The following is a 14,441-nucleotide window of genomic DNA, read 5'->3' as shown; positions in this document are numbered from 1 at the left end:
CTTCTCTATCACATTTTTCTCTCTCCCTTTCTGTCTTACGCAATATTCTGTTACATATGCTCCTGAATTTAGATGTACGTAATAGATAGTCCCAAATGTTGGAAATGCTGAAGTTTTTGTTCAACGTTGAAGTACATTCCAAACTACGGCTTTATGCCTCACTATAATAACGATTCTTCTCCAAAAGATTTTCTCACTACACAGTGATATTTCAGTGACGAGGGGTTGCTACATCCTGGATCTCAACTGAGACAAACAGGACATGGTATGGCAACGATAGAACATTATATTTCCTGTGAGGTAATTGAAATCACTTTTGCGACTTCCCCACGTCATCACAACTGCGTTTCGTCATTGCGTATTCTACGATCTGTTTTGTACCTATAGGCCTATAGAAACCTAAAATATTTCGCCCTGGTAGAATACAGCAATGCTATCATGCCTTCTTTTTCCTCATACATTATTTAATTTATGCTCGACCATGCCGAAATGTAGTAATTATACACCTGGTAGCAGTCCTTTAATGCATGTCATTAAAGTACACCTACTCATTAAAGTAAAGATATTTTCAGCCAATGACAACTCAGCTTACAGGTGTTCGGCCAATGACAAGTCAGCTTTGTACCGTTATAAAACCACAAGTATCGATTATTCTCGGATATGCAATCGAAAGAGAATTAGCGAAAAGTCACGGAGGCTGGAAATCAATACTGTCGCAGAAGGTTGTGTTCTGTTACTATAATAATTAGCGTTAATTGTAAATAATATTCAAATAAATTCAATTTGTCATCTCTTTTTTCAATGTCGAATTCAATAATCAAGGTTATAATATTATAATATTATCAAGTTTAATGGGATTACATCAAGGTCAATGACATTATTGTTCCTCGTAAAAAATCAATACTTTCGCGTCTGCGCATATCTCACAATTCACGACCTAGAACAAGGTCACTTCCGATCTTGTCAGATACAAATAAAATGTATACATCTGAATACCGGTAATTTCAAGTTAGAAATATGGTCGAGCATAAAAAGTCGTATAAAACTCGCCTATAATGGTAATTAGGAAGCTCGTATGAAAATTATGAAACTCGCTTGCGCTCGTTTCATAAACATCCATATTCGCTTCTTAATTACTATCATTATAGGCTCGTTGCATAATGTACTATTAAAGAACCTGTTGCCTCACTAAAATGTTCATTGTCAACTGAAGTTCGCCTTAAAGTAATATAATGTTGTAATATTCGTTAACAATAATTTTACATTATAGCGATGTACCGAAGTACATATATTTCTCTGCAGAAATTCTGCGTTATCATATGATGAAGAATCGGTGGAGCGGAGAAAAATTCTCTCCGGCACCGGGATTCGAACCCGAGTTTTCAGCTCTACTTCCTGATGCTCTATCCACTAAGCCCCACTGGATTCCAATTCCGTTGCCGGATTGAATCCTCTCAGTTTAAGCTCCACATTTTAGTTTTCCTTTTAATGCACTGCGTCACAGATGTGTGACAGTGGCACGATGTCCAGCACACTAATGTGCAGAGGTGCACTCATTACGAGTGACTAAGTGGCCGGGATCCGACGGAATGAGCGCCGTCTTAAATTACTAAGTGATTATTTGCGCCGGAGAGAAATTTTCTCCTCTCCACCGATCCTTCATCATATGATAACGCAGAATTTCTGCATGGAAATATCATATGTACTTCAGTACATCGCTAGAATATGATTTTTTATTTTATTGGATTATTTTACAACGCTGTATCAACATCTCAGGTTATTTAGTGTCTGAATGATATGAAGGTGATAATGCCGGTGAAATGAGTCCGGGGTCCAGCAAAGATAGTTACCTAGCATTTGCTCGTATTGGGTTGAGGGAAAACCCCGGAGAAAACCTCAATCAGGTAACTTGCCCCGACCGGGATTTGAACCCGGGCCACCTGGTTTTGCGGCCAGACCGTTACTCCACAGGTGTGGACGCTATAATATGATATGCGTATATAATCACATAGTGATTTAAGACGACGCTCATTCCGTCGGATCCCGGCCACTTAGTCACTCGTAATGAGTGCACCTCTGCACATTAGTGTGTTGGACATTGTGCTACTGTCACACATCTGTGACACATGAGAGTTGGCCACTAAAAGGGAAACTAAGAGGTGAAGCTTAAACTGAGAGGATTCAATCCGGCATCGGAATGGGAATCCGGTGTGGGGTAGTGGATAGAGTGTCAGCACGTAGAGCTGAAAACTCGGGTTCGAATCCCGGTGTCGGAGAGAATTTTTCTCCGCTTCACCGATCCTTCATCAAATAATTTTTATGATAAGTTTATATGTCTCTTGGGCTGCTTTCGTTCTCGGAATCTCGTGTCATTGCCGTATATACAGTAGACATACGAGTATTCATACATTATTATCTTCCTATTACTTTATCCTCCATTTCAACACGAGTTTATCACATATTTGCAAACTAGCGACCGCGCTTTGTTGATATATTCAGCGAGTTGCTGTTATCTAAAAAAATTGATTTTGCAATTGCAAACACTTACGGAACGTTGTAAAATGAGTTAATATTTGACATGTAGGTAGCGTGACCATTAACGGTACTAATTCAAACACGAGTCGTCATTATATAATATGGACTCACTTGTTTTTAATATCCGTTTACAAATGACATCAATAATTTATTTGTGCAAATAGGAGCTGATGCCTGTTAACTTAATGCGCAAATATTATGTATCTCCATATTTCTCTAACGTTTTGAAAATTGAACTTCACATTGAGTGCTTGGCTTTTAATAAACTAATTGGGCACTGATAAAAGTAGTTAATAAATAAAGTAATTATTTTCATAATTTATCTTTCTATATTTAAAAAGAAAGGTACTGATTCATTCATTCATTCATTCATTGTTCTGTCCAAAGACAGGTCTTTCACTGCAAACCCAACTTTCTCCAATCTCTCCTATTTTCTACATTCTTCTTTGTCTCCGATGCCATATTTGCAGTTTATCTTGGGGAAAGAAAAATGCGATAACTACCCGATGCTTTCCGCACACCACACTCTCTTTCGCATCTTGTAAGATCCCAGGGGGTCCCAGCGTGGAGGTGAGGAGAGTGGATTTGACTAATTAGGCTTTCCGGACTTCACCGAAATTCACTGCAAAGGTTAAATATCAGTACTATCAGGGTTTTTGACCCGATATAATTTTGTTTAATAATGTGTTAGTATTTCTGTTGTTATTACTTTTATAAGTGTCCCTACAAATTTAGTAGTTGTATAGACTGCAGACAACACGTTTAATCATACTTATACGTTGACACATTTACACATAAATATTTATATATAGGCTTGTTATGTAATATATTATAATAATTGCGGGGTTCTAAAGGAGTTCGGGCTTCAAAACGAAGCAATTTATATGAAAGTAAGGGTGATAAAATACTGGTTAAAATTATATTTGGGGATCAGTCGCTTCTACGATCGAGTTGCTACAAAGTTCAACAAAGAGAGGGTTGGGAAAAGAGGTGGATTTATAAACTGCAGAGGGGGCTGCATCATATAGGAATGGGATGGGTGTGGGAGAAAGGAGAGAATAACAGAAGGAATGTATGGCGTAATGTGAAGATGCGATTAATTGATATCGAGAGGCAAGAGATTGAGCTCCAATGTTCGGAAAAGTCCTCACTACATTTACAATCAGATCTCATGCTTAACTGGGGGAGGTGTGACTACATAAACTCTTGTAACAAAGACAGAAGAGCAGGTTTAGCGTGGCAAAGATTGAGGGCATGGAAGGGTAATAAAATTGTCAACTAAGAAGGAGAGCGCCTTTGTCAGATTTGCAGAGAAAAGGACTCCTATAAACATGTTTTATTACAGTGTGTCGAATTGGAACATGTACGGAGAAAATATCTACCACCGTCGATGCTAAGTCAGAATAGGAGTTCGCTTGCATGCCTTGACCTCATGGAGAATAGAGAATACGAACAAAAGATTGGTTTGTTCCTCTTGAAGGCGAAAAAAGATTAGAACTTCAGCTGTTGAAGTTTGTGACACGAACTGAGGAAGGGATAATAGTATCTACCCAACTATACACTTTTATGTCTGTTTTAGGTTAGGATATATTATATAATATGTTTTGTGTGCCATTTTCATTTTGATATGTGTGTTCTTTTAGAGCAGGTATGCTCAAAATTGTAAAAGCTCCGATTATACAGATGGTGCTGCACTGCATAACACACACAGTGTACGAACTGGGCTCCGCAACTACATTGCAGCACCGCCCGTGGCATCGCTCTCATACTCTTACACATATGGATAATAAACTGAATTTGTAAAAGGAAAGAATATTCACTGTAATATTCAGTTATTATATTGTGTATTATATTTAATATAGTTATGATATTATTATTTCATAGGTAATGTTATTTTCGTATTCCGTCATACTTTGCGATCTGTTCAACATGTGGATTCATTTCTGCAAGTAATCGGAAATCTATTTCCAACAAATTTACTGCACTGCGCAGCTGACTCGAAAGATGCTCATCTGTTAATCGGGATCTATGTTTGGATTTAGCAACTTTCATTCTCTAAAATAATTCTTCGTACAAGTAAGTCGAGGCAGAGGTAGCTAACATAGTGATAGAAAATATGCTCATCTTGGGATATTTAGTTTTGTTAATTTTTTAATACTTCTATGCTTGTCAAGTCATATTCTTTGCATTTAGTTCTGAATTCTACGTTAGTTTGTAAATCAATTAACTCGTCCTGGAACTGCACTCTCACGGATTGTACTAAATGTACTACGAAAGGATTAACAAAAAGATTAATATCACTTTCCAACGTCTAAAAACACTAAATCTATGTTGTGTGAATTCAAATTTGAGTTGTTCCAGTACAGAGATATAATTAACTATATTTTGTTCAGGCACCATACATCTCTTTACAAATTCACCATCCGTGAAGGATTTTAGTGCCTTAGCTAATTCCCAACACACTACATAACTTGCTCCTAAAAATAGATTCTAAATTGTAATCTTCATCTTACGATGCTGGATGACGTATTCTAAATTGTTCGACTCTCTTCAATGTTTGGCCTTTCATTAAGTGCTTTCAATTCTTGAAACTGTAATGCCTCTGAAAAATTATTTTATCATAACATGTATTTTTGTTGGAATAAAATCACCACTATAATAATAGTAATAATCAGGGAACGGATTTATATGGACTAAAAATATATGAAATATGTAAATATATATGTAGTTATTTTTACCAAAATATGGAATTAAATATGGATTTTTACCAAAATATGGAATTAAATATGGACTTAAAATTATAAAAAAATGACTATGTACGTTAAATATTGGTACATTTTAATCAAACTAAACAAAAAATATAATGGACGTACCTTATCTTCCAATGTAGTTTCAACAAAACACAATTTTTATTGTCTGTTACCATAACAATAGGTTACAAACATTTCTTTCAAGTGCTGAAAAGTGAATCTTCTTCTATTGTCTCTGAGGATAGATTTATACTGACTAAAAGAGCGTTCGACGTCACAAGAAATAACTGGTACATAATTCAATTTCACAATGTCTGCTGGGGATAAGTCCAAGTTAATCTTCACTGTTGATTCACCACTCATCACAGCAACAACCTTTTGTAGTTCTTCATATCCAGGGTTTTTTGAAAGTACAGTGTCCACCTTAGCTCTTACTGCATCTGCAACTTTACCTCTACCACGATTCAGTTGTTCCACAGTACTATTTATAATTTCAAAACTTTCAGATAGTGAAAGGTGCCTATTTTGGAGACTTTTGAGCGTTTTTATGATGCATGAAAATGTATGCTGAATGTGAGCTAAGTCATTCTTCACACTTATGTCACAGATAACTGTTTTCGCAGTATCAATTGAGACTGCATCTTCAGAGTCCAATGCAAGGAGAACATTGTTAATAGAGTCTATATGTTCGGCATAATATTCAACTGCTTCTAGCCATGTACCCCATCTAGTTAAAATTGGCTTTGGTGGCAATGGAATTTCAGGGTACATTTCTTTCAACACGTTAACTCTACTGGGAGCTTTGAGAAATACTTTTTTCACTGATGAAATCAACAAATCTACTTTAGGGAAATTGTCTCTGACCACTTCTGCCACACGATGAAATGCATGCGCCACACAAGTAAAATGAGTCAATTTAGGATATACAACAGATAATGCTTGTCCAGCTTTGACCATATAAGGGGCAGCATCGCTAATAAAGAATAACACATTATCGTACATAATACCCTTTGGCCACAGGATACCCATAGCTTCGTTGAACAGTTTAACTATAGTTTTGTTATTGCACTTTTCTAGAACATCACAATGTAAAAGAATTCGTTCAGAATATTGTTCACTTAACAAACCGATAACTACATTACCAACAAGTCTACCTTCTTTGTCGGGAGTCTCATCAATGGAAACCCAAATTGAACTATCTTTAATTTCATCTCTTATCTTCTGTATTGTCTCATCGTAGATGGATGGAGCATACGTCTTCCTAAGTGTTGACTCATCCGGGATTGTATGTTGAGTATATTTTTCAAGGAATTCCCTGAAGACCTTATTCTTTAGTTTGTAGAGAGGAATATCAGCAGAGATGAGAGAACGGCACAGGTCGATGTTAAACTCAGATCTTACATTCGATGTTGTTGGTTGTGTTAAAAACAATTGTCTCTGCTTGGAATTTAGTTGTTTGTTGGCCTGATGTTTACTAGTTGTAATGTGTTGTTGCACCAGGAACTTTTGTGTAGATGATACTGCACACTGACACAAATTACAAAATAATATTTTATTGTCAGTTGATAAACCATCTTCTTTAAATTCTGAAATGTAACTTGTTAGTTTTGATTTTAAATTGACTGAATGACGTACTTTTGGCATATTTACCGTCTTTATAGTATGATTTACAAAACTGAACCTATGTGTACTCTGACTGGCATTTAACTGTTGAGCTGCACAACTGAAGTCTGTTAAAAATTTTAAATTAAATTAATACAGTTTTGTAACTTACTTTCCCATTGTTGATAGGACTGCTAATTTTCAAATAACTCTGATGTTAAAGGGATTACTGAACATGTGTTTAAATCTCTATTGTTGAAATGTATTTTTAAAAGTTAATGGAATTTTGTTTTGTTTTATTGTTAAACCTAATATAATATGGACTGTTTTATATGAAATATGGAAAATATATGGAAATTAACGAAAATATGTACTAAACTCTAAAATATGGAAAAATATGGAAAATAAAAGTAGGATTTTTCAACCCTACACATTGTGAAACATAAAGATAATGCAAAATATAAATTATATTAGCTTTATAAGTAAATATGTATTTACATATAAATCCTTTCCCTGGTAATAATAATAATAATAATAATAATAATAATAACACTAATAACGTTGGTATATGAATACGTATTACAGAAAACTGCTTCCCTGTCACTTCGGCATGTTCTGGACGGCAGAGCGCATAATGTCAGTTTATGTTGCTCAGTAGTACTCCTGACAGTACCTTACAACATAGTAAACACTTTACGTTTTCACAACAAAAATAGTCTTCCTCCCACACTGTACGGAATGATCGTTTGCTTACAGAAGGTTTTGACTGTGTCATTGTCCCGCACTGTTCGTACGTTACTAAGTACTTGAACTGCCTTCCGCAGTCATCCGTCGAGCTTCGAACGAGGAACAACCCGCTCTACATTCGAAGGTTGTGATTACAGAACGTAATCGGGAGTCAGAGAATGAGCATACCTGCTTTAGAGAGTAGTGGATATAATCATTGGTGGGGGGGGGGGTGAAACCTACAAAGTAGGACTTGTTTTATGTACAAAGCAACTACGGTCAGAAGACCCGTGCATTGGATTTTAGAGAAAGCTACGATAATATAAAAATCTGTATGTATAATATTACTCAATAAATCCATCTATCTATCTAAATATATTATAAAATATCAATGACATGTTTGCAGAGTGTAAATTTGTAAAATACCAATGAAGAAAGTTAAGAAAACTAGATACATTAATGTACTTTTTATTTTATAGAGTGACTCAGTCGTTCTTGAGCCGCATGGGAACACTGACCCATTTAAAAAAACCTCCTCCCGCTACTCGAATTTCTTCCTCTGAAGCAATTTCTATAATTTGTTTTCAGCAGTGAGAAACTGTCGTAGCTACCGTTGCTTGAGTGAGAAACGTTTAAAGAAAGGGAGAGAACTTCTATCATTTGTGAGGTATCTTTATTTGCAAGTAAATTTTTTGTAATTAATATAGTATCGTAATAGAAACTGTGTTTTATAGAATCTTTATATACACTTGTATTTCGTTATGTTACAGTTATTAGCTACAAAATGACGTTTCTATTGCTCTGTTTTTCAGAATTTTTATGACCAATGAAATTATATTTATATAGAAACATTTATTCTTATTATCACTTTAATATTACTGTTATTATAAATATTATTTCTATAATGATGATGATGATGATGATGATTATTATTATTATTATTATTATTATTATTATTATTGAGAGAGAGAGAGAGAAATAACTCGTCCGGCCTTACTGTAATTAAGGATGACCACGAGGACCCGGAAATTAATAGCAAATAAATATAATTAATTAAATATGAATATTGTTATAAAAATAAAATGTAATAATTAAGCACCATTGATCATCAATTATAAAATAAAATCTTAGAAAATGACTATAAAATTATACTTATAAATCAAAGATTTTATTTAAAATTAGCATATCCTTAATTAAGGCCTTCTGAATGGTATAAATGAAATTGTATAATCTGCAGGGAATCTTCAAGAATTTGCGAGATGATGTTTTGAATTTCAAAAGATGATATTGATAATTCTTTAAAAAAATTATATGTAAATTTTGGTAAAGAACTCCAAGCATCAAAAAAATAAACCTGTGACTGACCATTTGAAGAGAGGGATGTTATACTTGGCTCTAAGATAGGGAATACAAGGTTCATAAATGGCCCTCTTTTCCTGATCAACCTGATGAGCTTGGTTTAGATCTCTCTCCATGCGTATAGTTGGATCTATGATAATAGCCTTTTGTTGTTGCCTGTTTATTGTTATTATATCCGCTCTTCTGTGAAAGTCGTCTTCAGAAATATAATGGACCTCTTCATGAATTTTCCATTAATTTTCTGAAAACACAGAGTAAATTTATGGCAATTCTTAAATATACAGGAATAACAGTCTTTGAGGTATTTCAAACAAAAGTTCAATACATATTTACTTGTTTTTACTTCTTTTTCGAGAAAAAAATTATTTTATATGAAATATTTCATGTCGTATTTTGGGAAAGCTATTGAATTAATTCCCAATATGCTCAGTAAATTTTTAAGAGATATTATGATAATACATTGTTGAAAGAATTATTTTAGTTTTGTCCTTAAATCATGCAGAAATTTGATCGTAACTAATGTAAGTTTTCGTTCTGCAAAGAAAATTTAAAACGTGATGCATTGTGACAACGCTACAACGGATATTGCCTGTAGAGATCATCTCGCATGTGCGAGAAATGGGTGAGACAACGAGAAATGTAAACTTAACATAAACTTAACACAAAAAGACGACTCGGAAAATTTTATTCCTTGTATGTAAGTTTTTCTCTAATAATTTATCTGTTGAATACTAAAAATCTGATCAATAGTCCATCTTTTACGCCAAAACCGTAAGGGAGTAGTGGGTACAGTGAGACAAAATATTAAGACATATGTATGCAAGTGATAATACAAGTATTTTTAAAATCAAGTGCAATAGAAATAGACATTAAAACATAAAGTACAATAATACATAAACAAAAATGTTAATAGATAAAGGACATAATATACAATACGTGTTTGTCAAAAAAATGCAAATGTCTCACTGTTCCCATTCAGGAGCGTAACGTGAGACATCACAGAGTCTATTAACGGACATTGAAATGATTTACATTTATTTCAAAAGAAAAGAAAGCTTGTTGTCTCTTTATCTTGACATGTTCTGTAGGCTTATTTAGAATCATTTTGATGTTTGACTTCGAAACCATTGAAACATCTGGAACATTTGGAAAAGTGAATTTTCCATGACATTTCGAACTTTTGTGAAAAAATGAAACGAATTTTTAGTGACAACAAACCATGTAATTATAAGAATTTAATTTAATTCTTTGTTATTTTTTAACATTTTCTTAAATTTTGTGAATAATTTTTTATTTATGAAACCCTTAAAATGTAATGTATCCATTATTTTAAGCTATAGTTCCTAAATTGGTTACTAGTATGTTCATTTTTAATGTTAGTTACTGGTAAATGTATTATAATTACAGTATGTTTTGCAAATCATTGATACATAGGAACAGTGTACCCTTCAATGGCATGTCTCACTGTTCCCTTACGTATAGTTCGTTTAAAAATTACGCCATCACTTCAAAATTAAAACAAGAAGAACGAAACTTTGCCAAATATAACCTCAAATACCATAGTATTAGGTAACAAAACATTCATATGTATATATCATTTGTATCTATCCAATATAATCTTCATTAAACACAGCCCAAAATTTTACTTCCAGAGTGAAAAATTACGAATTATTTTTTCATCACTCACCTTTATAACTAGAATAAAATCGAGTTTGAAAATACTGTTACTTTTCTCATGCAACATACAACTCCACTGTTACTAGCATCTCAGCATCAAAATTTACCATCTAATAAAAATGTCTCACTTTTCTCCCTGTCTTACTGTACCCCCTTCTCCCCTACTGATGAGCCCCAATAATTTCATCTTCATATGGGGTGAATCATATTGTACGAAATGGAAATATAAATATTGGAGATTTATTCTTCGAAGAGGTGGAAAAATTCAAATATCTTGGAGCAACAGTAACAAATATAAATGACACTTTGAAGAAAATTAAACGCAGAATAAATATGGGAAATGCGTGTTATTATTCGGTTGAGAAGCTCTTATCATCCAGTCTGCTGTCCAAAAATCTGAAAGTTAGAATTTATAAAACAGTTATATTACCGGTTCTTCTATATGGCTGTGAAACTTGGACTCTCACTCTGAGAGAGGAACATAGGTTAAGGGTGTTTGAGAATAAGGTGCTTAGGAAAATATTTGGGGCTAAGCGGGATGAAGTTACAGGAGAATTGAGAAAGTTACACAACACAGAACTGCACGCATTGTATTCTTCACCTGACATAATTAGGAACTTGAAATCCAGACGTTTGAGATGGGCAGGGCATGTAGCACGTATGGGCGAATCCAGAAATGCATATAGAGTGTTAGTTGGGAGACCGGAGGGAAAATGACCTTTAGGGAGGCCGAGACGTAGATGGGAGGATAATATTAAAATGGATTTGAGGGAGGTGGGGTATGATGATAGAGACTGCCTTAATCTTGCACAGGATAGGGACCGATGGCGGGCTTATGTGAGGGCGGCAATGAACCTTCGGGTTCCTTAAAAGCCATTTGTAAGTTTGTATGGTGTTAATCTTCTCAAAAGAATATTGGACAAATTTTGTACGACGTCAACAAAAGTGATATTCCTTGAAAGCTACTACAGTTAATCTTTCCCTCCTTCTTGAAGATAGGCACATTGACTCCTTCCATTGTTCTGGTACAATTTCCTTTTCCCAAATAGCAAGTACAAGGTTATAAATTTCGCTAGATAGTGCGTTTCCAACCTTTTGTATTGATCGATACTGGAGACTAGTTCTTTTTCAGCTTTTCTGAAGGTGTTGATGGTGAAATTGAAAATGAAGATGGTGATGACGACGACGATGAACTTCAAATGATACTCGGAAACTCTCAGTTTCTGAAGAAATTATTTTTAATTGTTAAAGTTAGAATAAAAGTAAACCATTTTATGACAGTTGAGTTTCGTTATTTCATAGAAGTTAATGCAATTTTATTTTAATCCCAATTCATTAGTAGGCAAGGACGTAAGCGAAAATATAGAGAGAAAGTCAAACTCCGTGATCTTTCTATACTTTGCTTCTCTTCCTGCAAGACTCTGGAAAGACACAAGTTAGGGAAAAGCTCCGAGTTGCAGAGGTCGATGTGAGTTTAAGTGTGCCTGATCATCGGCGTTTAATTGGCTTTTTGGTAATCCCTGAAGCAGCCGAAGCAGATGACACAGCAGAACATAATATTGCTTTCAGTAGAAGCTCCGTGACGCCGCCTGACTGTGGGAAAAAGCTTTTCTGTGTCGGGACACTGAATTGTGAAAAACAAGTTAGGAGTTAGCATCTATTCCTGATATTTATTCCCTTTTCAAATATAAAAAGTGATAAAACTGACACGTAATGATGCCCATTATTTTCAGAAAATATTGCAGCTTCTTTTTTTTTTTCGATCATCGCAGTTTTTGGACTGCTGTTTTATTGCATTATTAACTTGAATAACTGGACTCTTTGTTTAACGTAATGAATACATACATGAAAACTGTATTTTGCTACACGATTTATGGACTTATACACACTGTACACAATGTAGTGAAAAGTGTTTAGGTGTGTAAAACTAAAAGCCCGAAATATAGCTGATTTGTTACCCTGCATTGTCCTTAAAAAGACTATAGATTTTAAATCTTTTAGAAGAATTTAATTATTGTAGGAAATCTCAGTTAATTGTCTTTGAATACTAATATTATTATAATGTACCGAAGTACATATGATATTTCCATGCAGATATTCTGCGTCATCATACGATGAAAGAGTAATGGAACGGAGAAAAATTCTCTCCGGCGCCGGGATTTGAACCCGGGTTTTCAGCTCTACGTGCTGACGCTTTATCCACTAAGCCACACCGGATTCCACCCCGGCGTCGGAAGAATCGGACGGTGTGGCTTAGTGGATAAAGCGTCAGCACGTAGAGCTGAAAACCCGGGTTCAAATCCCGGCGCCGGAGAGAATTTTTCTCCGTTCCATTACTCTTTCATCGTTTGAATACTAATACAATTAGTTTGAAAATAATTTGTTGCCATGTAAATTTCAGTGTTCTAAAACAACTAAAATTTGATTTGGTTAATATGTGAAATTAATTTTTAAGAGGTAATGTTCATTCAAAATCATTCCGATTTCGTGTAATTGATAATTTTTTTACGTTTACTTAAAATCCCGACAAGATTAGTAGGTCTGTAGTCGGAAATTCATTTATCGCTGTTATGATTTTTCTTTGGCGCTTTAGTTTATGTCGTCATTGGCGCTAACGTAACCTCCTACTATGGTCTGTCCCAGGAATCTGTAGAGTGACTTGGCTCATATGGAGGCGGAGTCTATCTCTGCCGGAGTGTATTGCGGGCAGTATCAGTTCGAGGTCGCTAAGGGGTAAGATGCTATTGGTAGAGAGTTCAGATAGAAATGATCCGCAAGCATTTGGTAGCTTCATTCAACCAATGCCTCCGCCCAGAGCGGCCATTGGCCCTAGCCCTCCCACATACCACTTGCGCAGAGGTCTTGTTTCGTCTTTCTACTCTACAGATTCCTGGGACAAACCATACCTGCAACACCTAAATGTCATTGACCTGATAATCCGACCGGTTTAAACCTTTTGGCGGGACGATTCCCTCCGTACAAAAAACATACTATAACACTCTTATTGCATAGACGGCGGTTCTTAAATATTATATTTTTTTTTTTTATTATCGGTGCGCATATTGGCGTGTAGCCATTTGCGTCTCCGCCTACTTATATTATATACTATAAAAATCTTCAATTTTTAAATGTATAACCCCTTCACATAAGATTAATCACTACGAAATGTAAAAATTTTACTCCCAAAAATTTTAAAATTACTATCAAACTTTCTCAAAAGCAATTTTTTACATTAACGCTGTTGTTACATCCAGATCCTCAATTTTATTTTAATATTAAAGCCACACATTGACGTTCGAGTTCAAGAATCATCAGACGATTTTCTTCATTTATCATGTATAATAGATTTAAAATGAGATGAGCGAGTTAGTATCCATTTAGAAACGTTTATTACAAGATTAATTATTGTTTGAATAATTTGTACTTTCCTCTACAAATTTATCAAAGCCCAAATATCTGAACAGATAGAAGAAGAAAAGGTCTCTTACCCTTCAATTGTTAAACGAATTTCAGTTCGTATAGTGAAAACATTATTTACTCGTCGGTAAACTTCTAAACCTAGAGAGGCTCCGTATGAACTATAAATTTTTTAGTTTTCGTATAAATTTTAAGGGGCGATTTTCGTAAAGGCGAAGGCAGTATTAAATATTATTAGTATATATGTGTAGATATACATAATATTATGTATATTTGTTACAATTTATAAAATAAACCGAAATATCTTACTTCTAATATTACGACGAATGCCTTTTGCATCTCATCCAAAAAACATCTCTGTCTAATTTGCATACC

The sequence above is a fragment of the Periplaneta americana genome, chromosome 11 (assembly GCF_040183065.1).
Source record: "Periplaneta americana isolate PAMFEO1 chromosome 11, P.americana_PAMFEO1_priV1, whole genome shotgun sequence".
NCBI lineage: Eukaryota > Metazoa > Arthropoda > Insecta > Blattodea > Blattidae > Periplaneta > Periplaneta americana.
The sequence above is the reverse complement of the archived record's forward strand: the minus strand, read 5'-3'. Positions refer to the sequence as shown.